Source organism: Prionailurus bengalensis, chromosome C2 (genome assembly GCF_016509475.1).
Source record: "Prionailurus bengalensis isolate Pbe53 chromosome C2, Fcat_Pben_1.1_paternal_pri, whole genome shotgun sequence".
In the NCBI taxonomy this organism is placed as follows: Eukaryota; Metazoa; Chordata; class Mammalia; order Carnivora; family Felidae; genus Prionailurus; species Prionailurus bengalensis.
Genome location: NC_057350.1, coordinates 86,629,195 through 86,652,900, shown reverse-complemented (window position 1 = coordinate 86,652,900; position 23,706 = coordinate 86,629,195). Strand labels below are relative to the sequence as shown.

At 38.1% G+C, this 23,706-nt stretch overlaps 1 pseudogene; it reads right to left on the bottom strand.

Annotated features, from left to right (window-relative positions):
• Window positions 1-20,422: 20,422 nt before the first annotated feature.
• Window positions 20,423-20,888, bottom strand: LOC122492376 (annotated as a pseudogene).
• Between the last annotated feature and the right edge of the window lie 2,818 nt (window positions 20,889-23,706).

Sequence of the window (23,706 nt, the reverse complement as noted above, 5' to 3'; positions counted from 1 at the left end):
TTCTTCTAACCCTGATATTTTTGTAATGTCATTTCTTGTGAACAAAATTTCTTGTTATGTAATATGTAAAGAATTTCTTATTATGTATATTTTTGTATGTACAAACTGCAGCATACAGCTTGCTTGAGGAACAGGTTAACGTACAGAAGCCCAGTCTCAGGAAACCAAGGATAGGTAACACAGAGAGACACTTGAAGTTGAAGTGAACAGGGCTCTGTTTTTGGAGGCAAATCAAAGTAGATGTACAACCTAGTTCTGTCATTAGTTGTAGGACTTTGGATAAGTTATTTGTGACTCTGAGTTTTCTCATTTGTAAAATAAGGGTAATGATGCACACCTCACCGAATTATGTACATGGTATGTTCTGCATGTAATTATTACTCAGTGTATTGGCCATTATTATTATGAGGCATGTTGAAGTACAAGTTGATGTGCAGAGCCTTCCCAATTCTCAGGATATCTCACCTCACTCATAGATATAAGTCTGGTAATCTTTTCACACTAAGGACATGGAAAGAACCTTTAAAATTAATCTTTTGAAATTTCCAGCAACTGAAGAATGGATAATCATTCCTTGCTTCTTCTAACTTCTAATGACCGCCAGCATTCCTTGACTTGTGACTGCATCACTTCGATCTTCAGGGAAGGTCAGTATCTTGAAATCTCTCTCTACTCTGTCTTCAGATTGACTTTATGTATAGAATCTCCTCTTCCTCCCTTTTAAAGGATGCAACAGTTGCATTTAGGGCCCAATCCTATAATCGAGGATAATATCTGCATCTCAAAATCCTTATTCATAGCTGCAGAGATGTCGCCATATAAGGTATTGTTTACAGGTTCCTGATTTTACGACCTGATATCTTGGGGGCCATTATTTTGTCTACTACAGAGAGTAAGAGAAGACAAAAGAGGGAGCTTGTAGGGACAAGAGAATGAGAAAGGACTCTGGTCAATTTTTTTTTTTTCCCAAATTTGCTAGTCAGGTAAGTAACTTCTTGGGGAAGAATAAGTGAGAGATGAGAGTGGATAAAGTGTTCTTGCATTGTGCCTTTCAAATACTTTGAGACTATGATCTCTTAGTAAGAGATACATTTTACATTACAGAGAATACATACAAATGCATACTTGAACACACACACACATGCACACACAAATACGCACTGAATTTAATGTGTGTGTGTGTATGTATGTATCTATTTATTTGTTTATTTTAATGACTGACACATTTTTTAAAATGCTTGAAAGGCACACATAGTTTAGGGCATACAACAGAAAAAGCAGGTAAAGGATGTTCTCCAGTATAGAAGCTCCTATACCAGAGACTTATGGTAATAGGTCTGAACTATTCAAACCTCTTAATTAGGAATATGAAAAAAATCTATGAGAAGAAACAAGTCCTATCTAATTTGGGGCATAGATCAGCAACCTCATCAGGTTAGGAAGACTTGACATTGCTGAGTCACTTTCTGCATTGATGCAATATTAGCTTCTTCACCTTTCCTTCTCAGCAATCAGTTTATACTCTGGGACAGCTCAGTGGAGTAGCTCATTAATATGGACCAATATTAGAGCTCTGAATCTAAATTGCTCTGTTCTATTACTAATAGGAATCCAAATATCAGTGGGACCATAAGTGGGTACAGCCATGAATTCCCATGAGCACTTAACCTCCAAACGAAAAGGACACTTTCAAATTAGTTAAAATGTTATGCACAATCATGGGGCGCCTGGGTGACTCAGTCACTTAAGCATCTGACTCTTGATTTTGGCTGAGGTCATGATCTTATGGTTTTTGTTTTTTGTTTTTTTGTTTTTTTGTCCTTTTTTTTTGATCTTATGGTTCTTAGATTGAGCTTTGCATTGGCTCTGTCAGCGAGGAGGCTACTTGGGATTCTCTCTCCCCCTCTCTTTCTGCCCCTCCCCCACTCATGCTCGCTCACTCATGCTCCCCCCTTCTCTTTCTCCCTCTCTCTCTCTCTCTCTCTCAAAATAAATAAATAAACTTAAAGAAAATGTTATGCACAATCAAAAGTGATTGTTAGAGATGATCTCTCAGGGCAATGTAACCTACCATTTCTTCTGGATCTATATCAAAAACAGTAAATGACTCTACTAGAACCTGAAAGAAAATGGCATAGGACATGAGAAACTATGGAAATACCTAGAATACTGGTAGAGCTGCAAACATCTTCAGAGAAAAGCCTCCTTATTGACCATTTTGTAAAACACACTACTCCATTCAGAGCTGAGTAATTTGCTGAAACCAGAGGTGATTCAGGAAACTGGGTAGTCTTCTGATTTCTGCCAGTCCAAAGCAAACTGCTCTGTGTTTCCTGCATCCTGAACCCTTAAATAACTGCTCTGTGAAGTTAACAATGTCTGAATTCTAATTTGCATTTCTTATTCTAAGATAATGTTGGCAGAATAGTTTGTGCTTTTACTTTTTGTCCTCTCAGAGAACACTTGACTTCAGAGTTTATTTTCCAAGCATTGGAAAAAAGCAAGTTTTCTCACAGATTGCTGAATGATAGTTTGTCTTGCCAATGGCTAAAAATTCCGATAACCAAGAGACAAATTTACTAAGACACGATGTATTACAGATGCTTTCTTGCAATTTTGAGGTGCAGCCTTCTGAGACTCCATATTCAATCCGCTGGGTTCCAAACGGATCAAAAATGATTCAGTTCAATAGGAAATAGATGTTAAGTGCTTCAGTCAGTTCTAAGGTAACCAAGTTGGAGAAAAATTATTAAAACTGTATGACTGGATCTGGTCTTAGACTTTTAGATAAGTTTACTTTAAAATAATAGGATTGTTGCAGGAGACAAGGAAACAACTTCTGGTCAGTTCTATGTCAGAAATCCTGGATGGATTTGAGAAAAAGGCATACTTAGAAACAATGCATACGGGCTTCATCTTATTCTCTTGTGGAGGCTGAATGGGTGAGAGGATGAGACCACCTTTCTGAAGTAAAAGAAACCTCTTCCTTTAAGACCCAAATCCTTTCTGCCTGGACTTGGATCAGTTCTGTGACCTTTTCTTTTGCCACAATGTCTGCTTTCCTAGGGCCCTGGAAGGCAGTGCCCTGGTGGTTCTTTAGGTATTCAACCGAGATTCAAGTTCCTTCTTTTCGATACATAAATCATTTCATCTGATGAAGCTTTTCAGTGTGTTCCTTGGTCTTTGTCATCAGCTCCCATCACACTTGAGCAAGCTTTTCCTACCACATCTTCTTTTGCATTCAGTAATTCCTTTCAAAGTTTCTTGATCTTTAGCTCTCCAAGCGTTGTATTCACAGAAACCGTCTGAAGGACTTCTAGGTATATCATACCACCAAACTTTCCGATCGGTAGTTGACAAACTATTTCTTCTATTCTGCTTATAGTTTTACCATCTCTCTCTTTTTGGATAAGCTGTTTATACCTCTCCCAACATTCTTTGTTAAGTTTTCCTGTACCTGGAATCCTTCACCTGGGCCTGCAGATGCTGCCTGTTCCACTTCAGGGAGCCTTTTCATCTTGACTCTTCATTTACTGTTGCTTAAAACTAGGAGCATTTCCTCATATATTGAAATCTCTTTTCTGGAACTTCTCCTGGGTGTATCTGGGGCATTTGGGGACTAGGAATATGCTGGGATATGTGGGGAAGAATCGACTGAATGCTCTTCAGTTCTTGTACCAGGCACTGTATTTCTTTGATGACAGCCACTTTAAGGTCTTGAAGAGAGAGGATGCACTTGTTCATGTGCATTTTCTTTGAATGGGCCATGGAGTCTGGGTGTCCCAGTTTCTCTTTCTTCTTGACAGTGTTTATTCTCATGTGCTCAGGTATCTTATAGTCTGAGGCTGTCTTCAGATTGAAGTCTGCCGTGTTACAACTGGGCCTCTTTGATGGTTTGAGCATCTTTGGGATCGTCATAGTCATCATAAGATTTACTGTTGTATGGTTTCTTCCATTCTTTTTTTTCACTGCTGAATCTTAAATTGGGCCCTTTCAGTTTTTATATATTTCCTCCTTTTCTCAATTTGATTTTCCACTATAATTTCACTTAGGGTTTTATGCCGATATTTCTTCCTTTTTTCTGTAATCGATTCTTCCAGCACACTAATAATCCCACCTGTATGTTTCTGGCCACCCTTTCTTCCAGCTCCCTTTTTCAAACCTCTCCAATTTACTTGTTCTTCTCTTTGATTGACTTACTCATTTGGACTTGGAGTACTTAGAGGGCTTCACGAACCTATAGGAAGATACTTGTGATCTCTTTGTATGGCATGAACCACAATAGCATCACTTGCTTTTTTTTCTTAATTTTTTTTTAATGTTTATTCATTTTTGAGAGAGAGAGAGAGAGAGAGACAGAGTGCAAACATGGAAGGGCAGAGAGAAAGGAGACAGAATCTGAAGCAGGCTCCGGGCTTCGAGTTGTAAGCATAGAACCTGATGTGGGACTTAAACCCACAAACTGCAAGATCCCAACCTGAGCTGAGGTCGGATGCTTAATCAGCTGAGCCACCCAGGCTCCCCAACAGTATCACTTTACAATGAATCATGAAATCTGTTCTGTAGCTTCATGAAGCCAAGTTGATGTTTCTCTTCTTCCGAAGCAAATTCCTTTCCCACTTGTTGAATTTTATAAGCTGTCAATCTTGGCATGAATTTTGGAATCTAGATCAAAATCTGTTCATTTAAATTATGTATGCTTTGGTAATTTTTTTTAAAATTTTGTTTGTTTGTTTGTGAGAGAGAAGGAGAGAGAGAAAGAATGTTAGGCAGGCTCCGTGCTTAGTGCAGAGCCTGGCACGGGGCTCAATCCCATGACCCTAAGATCATGACCTGGGCCAAAATCAAGAGTCAGATGCTCAAATGACTGAGCCACTTAGATGCCTTGCTTTGGTAATTATTCATTCATTTCTAGGAGTTTCCAAATTTTTTTCCTCAAAGCTTTGAGTTGTTCTTTCTTCCCACCTTTATTTCTTTCACTTCTTTCATTAACTTATCATGTTCTCTTTTTCTTCTGGAGTTCTCAATACCGTAGGCTTTGGGATCTTCAATATCTTCTGTAATTGGCTCTGCTTCAGTTCCAAACCTGAGCAACAGCACTTGGGCTTTGATGGCTTTCTTTAGCTCAAATTCAGAAAAAATGGTGAAAGCAAAAATATTATTATCTATTCCAGTAGTCACCAAGAAATGGTCATCAAGCTAGGATAGATGCCTTTAATCCATCCATGCATATTGTCATGCATATTGAAGTGCCAGTAGTCCACCATAGTTGTCAATGAAGGATTTTTCTGATTTAGGATATAGACTTGAATTGCTCTGTTTTGAGCAATTTGCATTGCATTTGCATTCCAAAAAACATCATATCTTGGTTAATGCTGAAAGTGATAGTTTGGATGGTATTATCCTCTGTATCTTCAAGAAGATGAAAATCAACAAGTTCATGTTTCTTTTCTGTGATATCACTACTTTTGTCATATGGGGGGAACTCACAATGATATAGAAAACCAGAATCATACCCTCCCAAAAAAGCCTAGAACTTCCCTGGCTCAGAGTAAAATCCATAGAGGATGTGACAGGGAATTGATGGAATAAAGATTTCAGGTAATGGTTTCTCTTCCTCCTTTTTGCCCTGGAAATCCTTTTCTCCATCTTCTCTCATCTCTGCTGCTGTCGGTTTCCTCCTCTCTTTCATTTCTTTCTCTTCTGGCTCCTTTTATTTATTTCTCTTTTCTGTTTCTGTTAATCACAGAATCTTAGATTTGACACCTGAGGAATGGAAACATTTTAGGCACATGTCTTTGATTTCATAGGAAACTACATCACTATCTTCCCCTTCCTCCTTAATGGTTGGAAATAGAGTTTCAAGAGCATAGCCATTTCACAGATAATCAGTAAAGTACTTTCAGGATGGGAGGTCAAAGACCATATTAACTGGCAAACAGGTCCAAGAATAGTAACATAATCGATTAGCTTATAATCTTTTTCTACCTCAAAGAAGACAGTTTGCTGTTTATTCCCTGTAGCTAGAATTTCTCCATCATGTTCATAAGGTAAAACAGTGACACAAGCAATATAGGATTTGAAAAACCATTTCAAATGAATATCTTCATTTGAAATTTTCTTCCTTTCTGCAAAATTGTGAGGCCTTTTGGATCACAGAGTTCAAGAATTTGAACAACTCCATCTTTAAATACTAAAATAATATGTCTTCCAGTGTAGCTTACCAGTTGGGGTACCCAAGCCAGGGCAATACCTCTTTGAATTTCATCTGAGCCAAAGATGTTTTGCTAGCAAAATCCTAGATTACAAAAGAGCAGTTCAAGGAAGTAGTGGTCATGAGATAAGTGAGGGGTGAGATAGCCAAGGCTTCAGTAGCTCCCAAATGGAAGGAGAAAAAACATTCTGAGTCCTAGTTTGAACTAAAATTTGAACTAAAATTCAAATTTGAGTTTGAATTTTATGTGTATTTAAATTGAATTTAATTGAAATGAATGTTTTTGAGACAATATTTATCCTTACTTCATGAGATGTATGCTGGTCATTTCTGTTTCTTAGAAAAAAATGCTTGGAAAACCCATGAAGTTTACAGCCCATTAATTGGTCATGATAGGAAGTATGGAAAGCATAGCTCCATAAAATTCCACACTTGGAAATATGATACCAGGCAAATAAGATTGTTTTTCCTTAAAACCTATGTGCTAGACATTGGGCTATATTCTTTATGTAGATTATTTCACTTTACTTCATGACAATAATACTTATTTCTGTTTTGCAGATGAGGATATTTTGCCAGATATATTGTTTTTCCCTACAGATCCCTTCTCTGTCATTTTCCATTCTGCTCTATATCCCAGAGGAACGCACGAAGTTAGGACACTCTCTTGTATTCTGGCTTGGGGTTCATTTATGTCCATGATCAGAAGATGAGAAGGTAGGAGGACAGTCAGTTAATGATGTTCATTTCTCCATCTTCATACCTAGTGGTTGCCACAGGCTGACTGAGTTTGTCCACTGAAGAATACAGTTTCTGTCATATGTGTGTGTTTGCATGTGAACATATGCGTGTTATTCCCACTCCTTGCTCCTTCAAGTCTAAGAGTAGTAGTGACTACTACTACTAATAAGGCCCCAGTGGCCTTATTCGACGCAGACACTTTGACCATCATTTTGAGTTTCCCTTAATCCTGTTGATACCTTTGTAAATAGTTCCTTTATTAAATTCTCCCCAGTTACTCCATTTGGCTATGCTTTCTGTCTGTCTCTAACATGGGTGGTGACTGTTCTAAGAAGCTACTGAAATAATTCAAGTAGGAGATGATGGTAGCAGTGGAAATGGAAAGGAGGGCTGGACTCCTGCTTATGTTTTGAAGAAAGAACTGATAGATTTTGCTGATGGAGGAAATGTAGTGTGTGAGAAAAAGAAAGGAGTCAACAGTGACTCCAAAAGTGTAGGCTTGAGCAGCTGGAAGGATTGAGTTGCCACTGGATGGGACCAGAAAGACTTCAGGAAGAACAAGCTGGGGAACTTTTTTCATGTTAAATTTGAATTTAGATATCAATTAGGTATATAAAGAATGTTTTCACATAGGCTTTTGGATGTATAAGTCTGATGTCAAGAGAGAGGTCTGGGAGTCATCAGCCCGGAGATAGTCTTCAAGGCCAAGGAACAGATGAAATCATTGATTGCCTAAGTGGAGAGAGAAAGAAGAGGAATAAGGGCTGTTTTGTGGATCCTCTGTGTTTGGAATTCAGGGAGATGAGGAAGAACCAGAAAGTTAGACTCTAAAGGGTGACCAGAAACCAGGTGAGTGTGGTGTCCTGGAAGTCAAATGAAGAAAGTGTTGAGTGGAGAAGTGTGTAAAATGCTGCTAATAGTCAAATGAAACAACAACTGAGAATTGACTGCTAGAGATCACTGGTGATATGAGAAGAGCTTCTCGGGGCGCCTGGGTGGCGCAGTCGGTTAAGCGTCCGACTTCAGCCAGGTCACGATCTCGCGGTCCGTGAGTTCGAGCCCCGTGTCGGGCTCTGGGCTGATGGCTCAGAGCCTGGAGCCTGTTTCCGATTCTGTGTCTCCCTCTCTCTCTGCCCCTCCCCCGTTCATGCTCTGTCTCTCTCTGTCCCAAAAATAAACATTGAGAAGAGCTTCTGTGCTGTGATGGGGACAGAAGAATAGAGATAGGGATTATAAGACATCTCTTTCAAAGAATTTTGCTGAGAAAGGAATTGGAGAAAGAGGACAGTTCCCAGAGGGAGAAGTAGTGTAAGGAGGGGTTTTTGTTTTTTTAAGATGGAAGAAATAAAAGTATGTTTATCTGCTGTAGGAATGACCTTATAGAGGGGGAAATTTGACAAAATTCATTGAATTACATATTTTAACCATATAGTTAATTAATATTTTAATTCAATTATTTTAACTGAATCTAATAATTTTGATGAAATTAAATTATATAATTTAAGAACGAGAAGAAAGTGTAGAGACCATTTTTTCTCCAACAGCTTTGCTTTATACAGGGCCTCGGAGTGGTTGACTGACTTCTAAAGCGCTGACACAGTTCAGTAACTGCCCACCCTTATTGTCCACACTCCAGGTGTGTGTAATGTTAGGGTCATGAGATGAGAGGGTCACAGAATTACCTTTTCCTGTCTTTCCTGACCACTGTTTTTTAGGAACTATCTCAGATCTGGATTAATGGAGTCTTAAGTTCCTGACTAACAACCATTTAGCCTAGGGAATCTTATGTAGGCAGCTGCTCACATAATGCTATATGTAAAACTGAACAGTGCTCAGTATGTATTTTCTTCCTTTCCTTCTTCATTCCACCTCCACTTATCCTATTCCTGCCCTCCTTTCCTCCACTGATCCTGCCATGACCTGACAATCTACCATTGGGAATTCATCTTGTTGTTCCCTGTTTGGATATGAATACTGAGCTGTGATCAACAGCTCCTCTGTGAAGTATTTTAAGAGATACTTTTGGGGTTATAACTAGTAAGAAGAATACTTTAATTGGAGTACAGAAAGAAAGGAAGAAAGAAGAGATTTAGAACAAGTGGGACCAAAGACTGCCCAGGTAGGAACCATTCAAAGACCTAGGGTAATGGGGAAGTGGAGGGGTTGCTATGAAGCCAGAAAGGAGGGCCCAAGGTCCAGATACTGTTTACTCTAGTCAGCCTCATCTGCATCCAGTCAGCTGAGCCTGCCCTGCCCTGTGGCTATTATAAAATAATTTATAACTATGTCTCCTGTGATTTTTGCTTCCCTTTTCTCAAGCTGTTTCATTTTTTCCTTACTGCATCTTAGTCTGACTTCCTGATTTACTTTTTAATTACCAGAACTGTTCTCCTTATTTGGTCCAGAGCATGAGTGGAGGGCCAGTCAGAAAAATGAAATGTATTTGACCAGGGTGACAGCCTTAGGGGGCATGTATTTGTAGATAAAGACTCTGCTCTCAGTCTGTGAGGAAGGAAAATTGAGGCACTCAGAATTTCAGGGGACTTGGAAATTGGGGTAGCCTAGGTGCCTTTTTCCAAACGGAGATGTCCCAATCAACCCTCCATTTCATTCCATCTTTGCATGTCTTTTTCTGTTGTGTTTCTCAGTTCTTTTTCCCCCTTCCCCAGCCAGGGTTCCACGTGTATGTAGTAGCTTTATGCATTGAGTAAATTGAGCCCTCCCTGCTGAGCTGTCAGCAAATGGAACTGACCAGCAGAACAGTCTGTGTAAGTGCATCTTGTGCCCGGGCCAGACAGACAAGCACAATTATTTGATTGCAGGAGATTGCCACTAAATGAGGGTGAAATAGTGGGTCTGCGACTTGTTGGTGAATATTATTAATAATATAGTGTCATGAATTAATAACATAGTGTCATGTGAAACAAAAGCTACACTGGAGGGTCTGTCTGAAGTCCCATTTTAAATCACATTTTCAGGGAGGTAGATGGTGGAGGAGATGAGATGTAATAAAACAAGGTGTCTTTAGGCACCCGTTTGGGAGTTTCAGTTTGACGTAGGCTGAAGTTAAGGGGATACATGTTGCATTCGTAAGTTATTTGGTGGCCAGAATGAAGCATGGGATTCATTCCTGGCTAATTGTCATAAGCATCTCATTGCTATAGTGCTCTACTGTGAAACAAATCATCTTCTAGAGTCCTTGAAGAGAGGCCATTGCAAAAACCCCATGAAATTCTTCCTGGCAACTGTGATGTCCTTGGTGACTGCATAGTCAACTTCTTTAGCCCACCCACCACACAATCATTCCAGACTCTTCCACTTCTCCCTTCATAAACCTCATAGTCCTGCCAAATAGGATTTGTCACCATTATTCTCCAGATGTGCACTCAATTCCACTGCCCCTGGGTTTTTATTCAAGCGATTCTCTCTGTTCCAAGTGCCCTTTCCCCATCCCATATCTCTGTCCATCAGTTAAAGGCTCAGATCCAGTGTGCCTGCGGTGAAGCTTTCTTTTGTTTATTCTTCTTTGTTCATTGTGAACAGGTGTCCATAAACTTTATGTAAAGTAACAGATAGTAAAATTTAGGCTGTCCAGGCCATATGTAATCTATTTATTCTTCTATCAAAATGTGAAAACTACCTTTTTAGCTTGTGGACCTTGACAAAAACAACCCACAGGATGAATTTGGCTCATGGCACTGAGCTAGTCCATGGTCTAAAGTGATCTCTTTTCTCTAAACTGTACAATTTTGTTTTACACATGCCGCTTACCTCATCTAGCCTTGTATAGAAATTATTGGTATACAAGTATTTTCTCTATTGAACTGAAGATTCTTGTGAGTTGAAATCATGTCTCATATACTTTACTCCTTACAAGATCTATTATCATATCTATTATCATATAGAAAGTGCTCAAAGGATATTTGTAAAATGAAAGAACTTATTACTTACAGTATCTTCTATCAAGAACATAATTTATTTTCCACTCTCCTAAGCCCTACCAAGCCCTTCACTTTCTGACAGGTAAGTCTTCTACCTCTACTTTGAACCTGGATCCGAACCTGGATCCCTCAATAAGACCATTGTGCACCACAAATACAACTGGTATTCAGACATTGAATATTGTTTTCATTTATTAAATATTGTACTCATTGAGCACTTACTGTATTCACTGAACACTCAGAGCAGAGCTCTGAGAAAAAAATCTATGGTGAGACAGATGAAAACCTCAGCCTCTGTGGTGCTTTTGCAGTCTAGGCTGGGAAGCATGATCTTAGTATGATCTTTCCTCCTGACATGTTTTAATTTCACTCTTCTGTTTTTCAGATCATGACTTAATAATAATATATGCTATTTGGTTTACCAGGATGCAAGAAATAATAAAAACTATCATAGTAGAAGCTGACATTTATTATGTACTTGAGACAGTTATAGATACCCTTTTTAATGCATGTAACCATAAGGACATTAGGGAATTTATCTGTAAGCAATTTATCCATAAGGAAGTTAATGAAGCAGTTAACAACATTTAGTTATTACATTGTCACTCTGGATAAGCTGGTGATCACAGCTGTCACTTAACCAGGTTATAGGAGATAAAACAGTCCACTAGAGGCAATATGTTGATCATCAGCTAAAGTAAGCAACATCAGTTAGCATAGGCACATAGTGCTTAATAAGCGGCTCTTGGTTTAAAAACATAACTTAGCCAGTACGTGAAGGACTAGAGATTTTATTTAAGGTCTGTTTGCGTCCTAAGCCTGATCTTTCCAGTATAATCAAAACAATGTTGGCTCATGTTGAAGTTCATTCTGAGCACATATTTGCACTGATAGGAACAACAGTGAAGCAGAACATAAAAACAAACAAAAATAACTGCACATACAATTTGTTGAAAGAAATTAAGATATTTTCGGCGGTCTCTGAAGAAAATATTTTAAGAGGGACTAAGACGTAATAGAAGAATTTCTTTAAGGTCTTGTGTCCTTATTGTCTCTTTCTTACTGTCTGCCTCACACAAAATCTATTGACAGACAAAGCTCTAAGCGCTCCCAGTTCCCCTCAATGCTGTTTGCTCAGCTCTTTTTCCCCTTGCCATCACTCCTCAATCCATTTTATTCCCTTTTCCAGTTACTCTCTACCCATTCAAGGTTTTCCCATTCCTTTGTATTCTCTCCCTCCCCACAGTCCACACTGTGGTAAGTCAAATTCTAAGATAGTTCCCAAGATTCCGAGGCACTGGTGTTCATCCATAGCATGATTTATCCCTGTGGGTGTGGGCTGGACCTGTGGACATGGTGGGCTCATTGCTCTTGATTAGATTACATAATATGGCAAAGGTGATTTGATAGTCATTCCTGTGGTTATATTACTTTATGTAAGAAACTGTCATAGCAGACTGGAAGATTCTCCCACTTGCTTTGAAGAAGTAAGCCATCATGTTTCAAAAGGCCTGTGGCTAGGACCTGAAGGTGGCTTCTGGGAGCTGAGAACAACTTCTAGAAGCTGACAGCCAATAAGAAAATGAGTCCTTAGTTTACACCTGCAAGAACTGAATTCTGTCAATAACTGCACTGAGTTGGGAAGAGGCCCCTAAGCCTCAGGTGAGATTGCAGCCTGAGTTGACAACTTGGTTTCAGCCATGTGAGACCCTGAGAAGAGAATTTAACTGCAGTGTTTCTTTCTTATCCTCTTTTGGATTAGTCAAGTGTTTTGTTTTTTGAATTCTGTTTCTGCTCTTCCATTACTTGTTAGTTACACACTCTTTTACTGTTATTGTGGTGGCTACTCTTAATAGTAAAACATGGCTTTTCGACTTACTAGAATCTAATATACATTAATACTTCTGTGATTTCTTAAAAGACTTTTTCCCCTTTCTGCCTTCTGTGTTATTTTCATATATTTTAATTATACATGCATTTTAAATGCTGAAAACCTTATTTTTATTTTATACAGTCAGTATTCACTAAGATTTACCCCTATAGTTATCATCTCTGTTGTTCTTTATTCTTTTTGTTTTTCTTTTCTTCATTTCCATGCCTCTGTCTGTGATCATATTCCCTCCACCTGAAGAAATACTTCCAGTAGTTCTTTATTGCAGGCCTGTTGGTGACCTACAATTTTTGTTTACTCAGAAATATCTTTGTTTTGTTTATTAAAGGGTATATTCTCTATATAGCTGTAGATTAATAGCTAATTTCTTTTATAACTTTAAATAAGCCATTTCATTAGCCATGGTTCCCATTGTATTCTGGTGAGAAGAAAGGTCTCTCAGTATAGTTTTGTACCTCTATCATTTTTTGGAGGGGTGTGCTTTTAAGTTTTTATCTTTATCTTTTTTTCCCTCAGCAATTTAATTATAATATACCTACATGTGGGTTTTTTTTTAATGTTTATTTATTTCTGAGACAGACAGAGCATGAGTGGGGGAGGGACAGAAAAAGAGGGAGACACAGAATCAGAAGCAGGCTCTAAGCTCTGAGCTGTCAGCACAGAGCCCGATGCGGGGCTCGAACTCACAGACTGCGAGATCATGACCTGAGCCCGAAGTTGGACGCTCAACCGACTGAGCCACCCAGGTGCCCCAGATGTGGATTTTTTTTTAATTTACATTTCTTGGGAATAGTTTTTCTTCACGAACCTATGGATTTTTGTTTTCGGTTTGAAAAATTCTCAGTCATATTTCCTCAGGTATTATTTTTACCCTGTTTTCAGTTTTCTCTTTTTCTGAAACCTCAGTTAGATAACGTGTAAAAAATTCTTACTGCATCTGTTTTCTTTTATTCTGTGAATTTGTTATCCATGACTGAATAACAAACCACCCCAAAATTTATAGCTTAAAGCAACAAACATTAGTTATAATGCAGTTTCTTTAGATCAAGAATTATAGAGCAATCATCGTTCTGGCTCAGGCTCTCTCATGAGGTTGCAGTTGAGATGTTGGTTAGAGCCATACTCATCTAAAGGTTTTTATGTGGCTAAAGGGAATTCTTTCAAAATGGCTTGCTCACATGGCTCTTGAAAGGAGGCCACATTTCCTCACCACGTGGATAGTATATTTCATAAGGCTGTTGCATGTCTCATGATAGGGTATCTGGCTATCCCCAGATTAAGTGAAATGAGAGAGAATGCAAGGAAGAGATTGTAATGCCTTCTATGACCTAATTTTGGAAGTTCTACACTGTTACTTCCACCATATTCCATTTGTTAGAAGTAAATTATTAAGTCCAGCCCACAGTCTAGAGGAGAGGAATTAAACTCTAACTTTTGAGAGGACGAATGTCAAATATATATTGTGGATATATCTTAAGATATATTGTGGATATATGGAATATATAAGATATATTATGGATATTTCTTAAAACCACCAAACTCTGAATTCTGTTTTGTGCATCCTTTTCTATTTCTGTGCTTCCTTATTAAAGGTTTTTTTTTTTTTTTTTCCTGATCTTTCAGTTTATAGATTCCCTCATTAGCTAAGTTTAATATGCTGCTAAACACAGCAGTTGGGTTCCTAATTTTGGTTCCTTTTCAATTTTAGAATTTCTGTTTGGCTCTTTATAAACTTTCTGGTCACTGGGTATAGTTTTAGCTCACTGACAAAATTTTTAATCTCTTCAATGAAAAAAAAAAGCATAGCTATTTTAAGTTCATGTATGATCAAATCTAGAGCTGTTTGTTGTTTATACTTATTCTTGTTTGTTGTCCTGACTTCTCTTGTATTTGCTTATACTTCATTTTCTGCCAGATATTTCATTTAAAAATTGTTTGTAGAAATTAGTTGGAACTTGAGAAATGTTACATTTTCCATAAGGGATTTTTTTCTCCCTTTTCCAAATGTCTACAAACACCTACTTATGTAATTACTTTAATCCAACTAATATTTTCTGAACCACTCAGATAACTAACTTGAAGCTGGGTTTCATTCTGGTTCTCTCAACTCAACAGAGAATGCTCTTTGGGAGTGCTAATACAAAGATGGATGGTTTACTGGAGCTCTTATCATTGGGAAGGCTGGAATCAATTTTGTCATCCTTGCTGCATAAACCTGTCAAAAAACGCTCTATAGTATCTCAGTCACCTCACCCAAAATTGGCAAATGCCACCAGTCAAGGCAGAAGAGGCCAATGTTTGGCTAAACTCTCTGAATCTCTGACTTCTCTAATATTTCAGATAAATTATTCTTTAATCTTGTTAGCTGTCCTGACTTATCCAAGTCAATGTTTTATGTATGTTATCTATTCTTTCCAGTTTGCCTTTTTTCAGAGGATGATCTGAATTACTTTGGCCACCATCACTGAAATCCAAAGTCTCCTTGTTCTTTATAGCAATATAAAAAAACTAGCAAGATCTGACTATAAATAAATAAAGGATCTTAACAAAGAATATGAAGAAATTGCATTTTTTTCCTTTGTTGCAAAAATATTGTTCATCTGCTGGGAATGGACATAGAAAATCTTGCATACCTTGCTTGAAAGCACAAATCATGGTTATTCCATTTACTTCCAATGAAGAGGAACATAGTTGAAGAGATCTCTTCATATAGTTTTCATATAGTCTTATGTATCTAATTTTCTTTGGGAGCTCTTATAACATAGATTATAAATGTAATGGACAAGCTGATGTGACATTTTGAATTTAGTTGATAAAGAGGGAGGAAAGAAGAGGAAAAGAGAGAAAGAGAGAGAGGAGGGAGTAGAGAGAAAAGAGAGAACAGACTAGTTTACAGTGATATTACTATAAGTCTAAAACAGATTTATATGTAGGCTTGTGAGATAAACTGTCACAGGGTTTAATTGCATAAGGATTGTGGTTGGATGTTGACGGGGTTTTGGAGTGTTGGGGGTCCAGAGCCAATGTCCAAGAAAGAACTATTGAGATATCTTTGGTGCAAAAAGGTGATTTTATTAAAGCATGGGACAGGACCCATGGGCAGTAAGATCTGCACTGGATGGTTGTGAAGAGTGACTGCTTATATACTGTGGAGTTGGGGGAAGTAAGTCAAGAGAAGTTTCTTTCTTTTTTTTTTTTTTAAGAAAAAAAAAATATTTTTTTCAAGAATAGAACTTAGTAATTCATCACTTACATGTAACACCCAGTGCTCATCCCAACTAGTGGCCTCCTTAATGCCCCTCACCCTTTAGCCCTTCCCCCTGCTTAACACCCCACCAGCAGCCCTCAGTTTGTTCTCTATATTTAGGAGTCACTTATGGTTTGCCTCCCTCTCTGTTTTTATATTATTTTTGCTTCCCTTCCCTTATTTTCATCTGTTTTGTATCTTATGAGTGAAGTCATATGATATTTGTCATTTTTTGACTGATTTATTTTGCTTACCATAATACACTCTAGTTTCATCGACATTGTTGCAAATGGCAAGATTTCATTCTTTTTGAGTGCTGAGTAATTTTCCATTGTATATACCACATCTTTTTTATCCATTCATCAGTTGATGGACATTTGGGCTATTTCCATACTTTGGCTATTGTCGATAGTGCTCCTATAAACATTGGGTTGCATGTGTCCCTTCAAATCAGCATTTATGTATCCTTTGGATAAATACCTAGTAGTGCAATTGTTGGGTCATAGGGTAGTGAGGTGGTATCTCATGGTGGTTGTGATTTGTATTTCCTGATGATGAGTGATGTTGTGCATTTTTTTCATGTGTCTGTTAACCATCTGGATTTCTTTCTTGGAAAAGTCATGTCTTTTGCCCATTTCTTCACTGGATTTTTGTTGTTGTTTTTGTTGTTAGGTATTGAGTTTGAGAAGTTCTGTATAGATATTGGATACTAACCCTTTATCTATCTGATACATCATTTGCAAATATCTTTTCCCATTCTTTTGGTGCCTTTTAGTTTTGCTGATTGTTTCCTTCCCTGTGCTGAAGCTTTTTATCTTGATGAAGTCCCAGTCTTTCATTTTTAAGAGGAAGTTTCTTAAAGGGATTTCCATATGCTAAAGAAGACTCACAGATTACTGGAGGCCTAGCCATTGTCAGGCTAGGGTTGTTTTACCTCTAGCAAAGCATTCTCATTAAGATAGTAGGGAGTTCCTGGAGGTAAGGCTGTTGATAAGATATTTGTAAACTGATGGAGACTCTGTCAGTTTAACCACTCATTTTCTGTCCTTTCCTTTGTTCTTGGGCTACCAGGAGTGCCTGGGGAATGTCACAAAAATCCCACCTGGGGGTGGGAGGTTGCTAGCTTGTGTTTTGTCCTCAGCTTGCTTTATGCTCCCTCATCAGATGTGACTGGAAATGGGGAGGAGGAGACCTTGGTACTTTAGATTGAGCCTGAGCCTTGTGGAGAGAGAAACTTTAGACAGAAGCTGAAGTTGTTCAGCCTTAATGATGGGCTTATTGAAATGAGGGCACCAGCAAAGCTGTCCTAATTCCCAGGAACAAGTGAGATACAGAAGGACCATGAGAGGATTTGTTACTGGGAACTCTGTGGGAATCAAGTGCCATTTAAGTATTTTGGTGCTGTGACAATGAGACATCTAATGAAAGTTCAATAGGCAACTGAATTATGGAGTATGAGTTAGAATTTGGTATGGAAAAATCAAATTTGGCAGTCATTAGCCTAGAGGTGAGATCAATATCCTTAGAACAAGGATATTGTTAAAAATAGTGATTCTATATAAATTATAAAAAGTTCTATTTTTTAAGATTTTATTTTAGACAGAGAGAGTACAAGCCGGGGGGGGGGTGCTGAGAGAGAGAGAGAGAGAGAGAGAGAGAGAGAGAGAGAGAGAGAATCTTAAGCAGGCTCCATGCTCAGCACAGAGCCTGATGAGGGGGTTGATCTCATGACCCTGGGATCATGGCTTGAGCCAAAATCAAGAGTTAGATGCTCAACTGACTGAGCCATCCAGATGCCCCTAAAGATTTTATTTTTAAGTAATCTCTACACCCAATGTGGGGCTTGAACTCACAACCTTGAGGTTGGGAGTCACTTGCTTTACTCACTGAGCCGGCCAGGTGCTCCCCAAATTCTATTGTTTTAATGACACAATTCATTTATGCTTGCATTTCTTTATTTTTGACATATCCTTTAGATGAGATGCTTAGATCATTCAAAATTGAAGGGTTTTATAAAAGGAAAAAAAGAATAGTGAGGCAATGATATCACTGAAAGGAATCTGTCAGCAGAGTAGGATTAGCTTGTAGGGAAGGGGCTTAGTGACTGTTAAGCAAATGAAAAGAAAAATGGAATTAAGAACAGAATCATTCATTCTCCATACACTGAAATATAGTTTGTAATAAATTAACTGCCATAGTTAGAAAGACATATGGGCTCAGTCTCAAATACCAGACAGCATTCATTAGACAGAATCAAGGATAAATTTGGAGTTGAATGATTTCTGTGAACTTCTTTCCTCAGGTCACCTTTCAGACAGTTGAGAATTCACTACCTGGGGCACTAGGAAGTCTGTTTCCCTCTTGTTCTCCTGTCTTCTTTCCATTTACGCCTCCCCCTACCAGGCTCTGGCTTGCCCTGGATCTTCACCATCTCCACACTGGAGACCTGTCAAACAAACAAACCTTTCCTGTTGCAGTTAATTTATTGTTATGGTAAATCATCTTCTTTTCATTTGGTGTGAGCATGGGGTAGGATGAGAGAGAGAATCCTGTTCCGCCCTTCTGGTGAAGATCAGGTGGGACAAAGGTAGGAAGGGGACAGAGTTTCCAGTCTTATATGTGAGTGATGAAAATATTACTGTTTACACAGAAATACAGTAGCCAGGAAATGGGCCATGTATTAGAGAAGGCTTTTAAATGTTATAAATGCTATTTTTAAATTATCAAGTGTAGTCACTGAAGGGAAGGGTGTAGAGATATGCAGAATTAAACTTCTTTTTTAATTTTTATTTATTTTATTTAAAAAAATATTTTCTTCTCCTCCTCCTTCTCCTCCTTCTCCTCCTTCTCCTCCTCCTCCTCCTCCTCCTCCTCCTCCTCCTCCTCCTCCTCCTTCTCCTTCTCCTTCTCCTTCTCCTTCTCCTTCTCCTTCTCCTTCTCCTTCTCCTTCTCCTTCTCCTTCTCCAAGACCATACAAGCAGGTAAGAGGGGCCTGAGGGAGGGATAGAGAATCTTAAGCAGGCTCCAGGCTCAGTGCAGAGCTCAACACAGAGCTCAATTCCAGGACCCATGACCTGAGCAGGAACCAAGAGTCAGATGCTCAACTGGAGCCACCCAGATGCCCCTAGCTTCTTCTATTAGTAGGCATTTACAGCTATAAAGTTTCGTCTGAGCCATGCTTTGACTCAGTTCCACACTGTTAGAAGTTGTATTTTTGTTTTCATTAATCTCACAGTATTTTCTAATTTCCTTTCTGATTTCTTTTGACCCATTGGTTATTTTGGAATGTGTTGTTTAATTTCCCCAATTTCCTTCTGTTATTGATTTCTAGTTTCACTCCATTGTCATCAGAGAATACACTTTGCATGATTTCAGTTCCCAAATTAATAAGAATTGTTTTATGTCCTAAAATATCATCTGTTTTAGAGAATATTCCATGTGCACTTGAGTGGCATATGTATTTTTCTGTTACAGAGCATTCTGTAGATGTCTGTTAGGTGTAGTTGGTTTATAGTGTTGTCAATTAGTGCTGTTGAATTAACTATTTCTTTAATTCTGTCAGTTTTTTATTCCTGCATTTTGAAGCTCTGTTAGATGCATATATGTTTATAAATTTATATCTTCTTGGTTCACATTTTTTATCATTATAAAATGTCATTCTTTATCTCTACTACAATTTTTTGAATTTTTTTATTATTTACAATAATAAATTATTATATACAAAAATTATAATAATACAAAATTACAATTTTTTATTTTTGAGAGAGAGAGAGGACGTGCATGTGAATGGGGGAGGGGCAGAAAGAGAGGCAGGCACAGAGTCAGTCCAGAGCCCAATGTGGGGCTTGAAGCCATGAACTGTAAGATCATGACGTGAACTGAAGCTGAGTAGGATGCTTAACCAACTGAGCCACCCAGGTGCCCCTCTAGTAACAATTTTTGTCTTAAATTCTGTTTTGTCTGATGTTAATATCACTACTCTAGCTCTTTTCATTTCTTTTCACGTGGTATATCTTTTTCCATTTTCTTTTAACCTATTTGTGTTTTCGAATTTGAAGTGTGTCTATTGTATAAAGCATATAGCTTCATCATGTTTCTTTGTTCATTAATGTCTCCCTTTTAATTGGAGAGTTTAATCTGTTTACATTTAATACAATTACTAATAAGGTAGGAATTACACATTTTGCTGTTTTTAACATATCTTATGTCTTTTTTTTTTTGATCCTCCAGTTCTCCATTACTCCTTTCTTTTGTGTTAAATAAATCTTTTCTTTCTCTCTTTTTCTTTTCTTTTCTTTCTTTCTTTCTTTCTTTCTTCTTTCTTTCTTTCTTTCTTTCTTTCTTTCTTTCCTTCTTTTCTTGGAATAAGAACCAAGTTTTCTATTTGTTCATTTCTTGCATTTAAAATATTCTTCAATGACATCCTTGGCCTGAACTCTTTACCATAGTCCTTAGCCACCACACAACTGCTTTACAGGGTTTTCTTTGTCAATTTTACTGAGGCCTACCCATTCCCCTAGCTTCTTGTTGTCATCAGCCTTAATCAGGTTGATTTGGTGTTCAGCACAAAGGGCCTCCACCAACTTGGCATACATAGGCTCATCACAGTTGGATGCAAGCACACAAAGATGGGCTTGGCGCTTATTAAGCTTTTGGCAGCTTTGCGAATTCCATGTACTAGGCCATGTACTCTCATCATGGATGAGAGTGGTCTTCAGCAACTCAGTATTTACACCTCCAACAGCAATGCCTTCCTCAGCCATGGTGGCAGATTATGGGTGGAGCTGAATCTTTAAAAAAAAACAACTTTTTTTTTAATGCTTATTTTTGAGAGAGAGAGAGACAGAGCATGAGCAGGGGAGAGGCAGAGAGAGGGAGACACAGAATCCAAAGCAGGCTCCACGCTCTGAGCTGTCAGCATGGAGCCCAATGCGAGGCTCAAACTCACAAACTGTGAGATCACAACCTGAGCTGAATTTGGACAGTTAACTGACTGAGCCACCCAGGCACCCATGTAGAGCTGAATCTTGACTGCACCTGAGCCTCTGCCTCCACGCAACTGGGTGGCCACAAGGAAAGAGCAGATATTTTCTACTATAGAAAATATCAGTTGTCAGTTCTTTTGCTATGTATCTTAGATTGCTTTAGGGATTACCATTAACCTCTTAATTTATAACAATCTGGTTTCAATTAACACCAACTTAATTTCGGCAGTATACAAAACTTTGCTCCTCTATAGATCCATTCCACCCACCCTCATATGCTGTTATGTCACAAATTACATCTTTATAATTTATTTGCCTGCCAAAGTAGATTTATAATTATTGAATTATGCAGCTGTCATTTATATTTGATGGAAAATAAATTAAAAACAAAAAACACATTTATACCATTTTTTATATTTACCTATGTAGTTACATTTATTGGTGCTCTTTATTTTATCACTGTCTAGTATCCTTTTATTTCAGTCTGAAAAAGTTCCTTTGGTATTAATTGTAGGGCAGATCTGCTAGAGAAGAACTATCTTACTTTTTTTATTATCTGGGAATGTCTTAATTTCTCCTTCATTTTTGAGGGTTAATTTTGCTGGATATAGAATTCTTGGTTGATAGTTTAAATTTTTTAGCACTTTGAATATGTCTTCCCACTTCCTTCTGGCCTCCATGGTTTCTGATGGGGAATTAGCAATTAATGTTATTGCGAATCCCTTGTATATGATGAGGCATTTCCTTCTTGCTTATTGATAACGACAGATCTTTTGAGTAGGGCCTTATAGGAACAAGACAGATCAAATACTGACTCCTTTTTGGAACTGAGCCTCTGAAAGAGCTCTAGGTCTGTTTTGCTCTCTCCAGTACCTAAATGTGGATTGTTGTTTTTTCAAAGCTGCTGAATAGCTAGGAAGCAGGAGATGAGAGTAGGGTAAGTTAAAATGCCACAAAGTTCACTCTTCTAACCAATATCTAATAGTTTTTCTTGACTAAATAAATTCTGACAATTTTTGCAAGTTTTTTCATTGATTTTATGGAGGATTGAACTTTCAGAGTTTCTTATCCTGCCAGTTTTGCTGACATCTATGGGTAATATTTACTTAATCATGACATATTATCTTCTTAATCAAATTTTGAATTCAAACTTGCTAATATATTATTTTTGCTTGGGAATTTTTTTTTCCTTTTCTTTTTTTTTTTACATTTATTATTTTTGACAGACAGAGAGAGACAGAGCACAGTGGGGGAGGGGCAGAGAGAGACTAAGACACAGAATCCAAAGCAGGCTCCAGGCTCTGAGCTGTCAGCACAGGGTGCTGGGCTCGAACTCACAAACCCCGAGATCGTGACCTGAGCTGAAGTCGGATGCTCTACCAACTGAGCCACTCAGGTGCCCTGGAAGTTTTCTGTCTTTTTATGAAGGCTGTAAAATTTAAATTACTTAATAATTGTTACTTGTTGACTTTATAGAAGATTAACAAGTAAAGCTCTTTGGGCCTGGTTTCTTTTTTCCTTCTCTCTCCCTCTCATGCATTGGTAAAAACTGGGATGTAGAACTTTGGCACTTCAGTTTATTCCATTCAGTTTGTTTACTTCATTTTGAGTCAATTGTTAATTGACTCTTTTTTAAAGAGTTAATTTTTGTTTTTTCAAAAAACATTTATTTATTTTGAGAGAGAGAGAGAGAGCACTCACACATGTGTGTGAGTGGAGCAGGGGCAGAGAGAGGAAGAGAGGGAAGAGAGAATCTCCTGAGAGCACAGAGCCTGATGCAGGGCTTGAACCCACTAACTATGAGATCATGACATGAGCTGAAATCAAGAGTTGGATGCTTAACTGACTGAGCCACCCAGGTTCCTCTGTTAATTTTTCTTTTATAACAATCAAACACTTCATCTAAATTTTTTAATGAGAAAAATTTTTGTTATGTTTTATTTTATATTTGAGAGAGAGAGACAGGGATATATATAGAGAGATACAGCACAAGCAGGGGAGGGGCAGAGAAATGGACACAGAATATGAAGCAGGCTCCAGGCTCCTAGCTGTCAGCCCAGAGCCCGACGCAGGGCTTGAACCCAAGAGCAGTGAGATTGTGATCTGAGCTGAAGTCGGATGCTTAACTGACTGAGCCATCAAGCCTCCCCTCATCAAAATTTTTTAATATTTTAGTGTTTTGTTTTTTTTTTTGTAGTCTCTCTGCCCAATGTGGGGCTTGAATTCATGACCCTCAGATCCAGAGACACATGCTGCACTGACTGAGCCAGCCAGGTGCCCCTTTAATATCTTAGTTTCGATTTGAACATAACAGCAATCTTTAGAGTACTTGTATCTCTGAGGATATATGACAATGTTCCTAAGGGTCTACCGGCCATAAACTTTTGATCAGAATGCAAGAAGAGCGTAGCTTTTATCCACTCCAAACCTTGGTTTATTGTTCCAAAGTTTCACAATCCCAGTGTATCAAACAAGAGATAAGTTTGAAATATTTGGCTCTCCAAAGACTACTTCAATCAGGGCATACTTTTAAAATGTTTTTTTTTGTTCCTCTTAATTCTTGCTTTTTCCTAAAAGGACAGTTTCTTTCTCTGCTTCCCATGATTTTTTTCTTCCATGCTGTAGATTTTGCTTAAATATATGATGATTTTTATCTGCCTATTCTTGGTTTGGAAATGAAGGAAAAT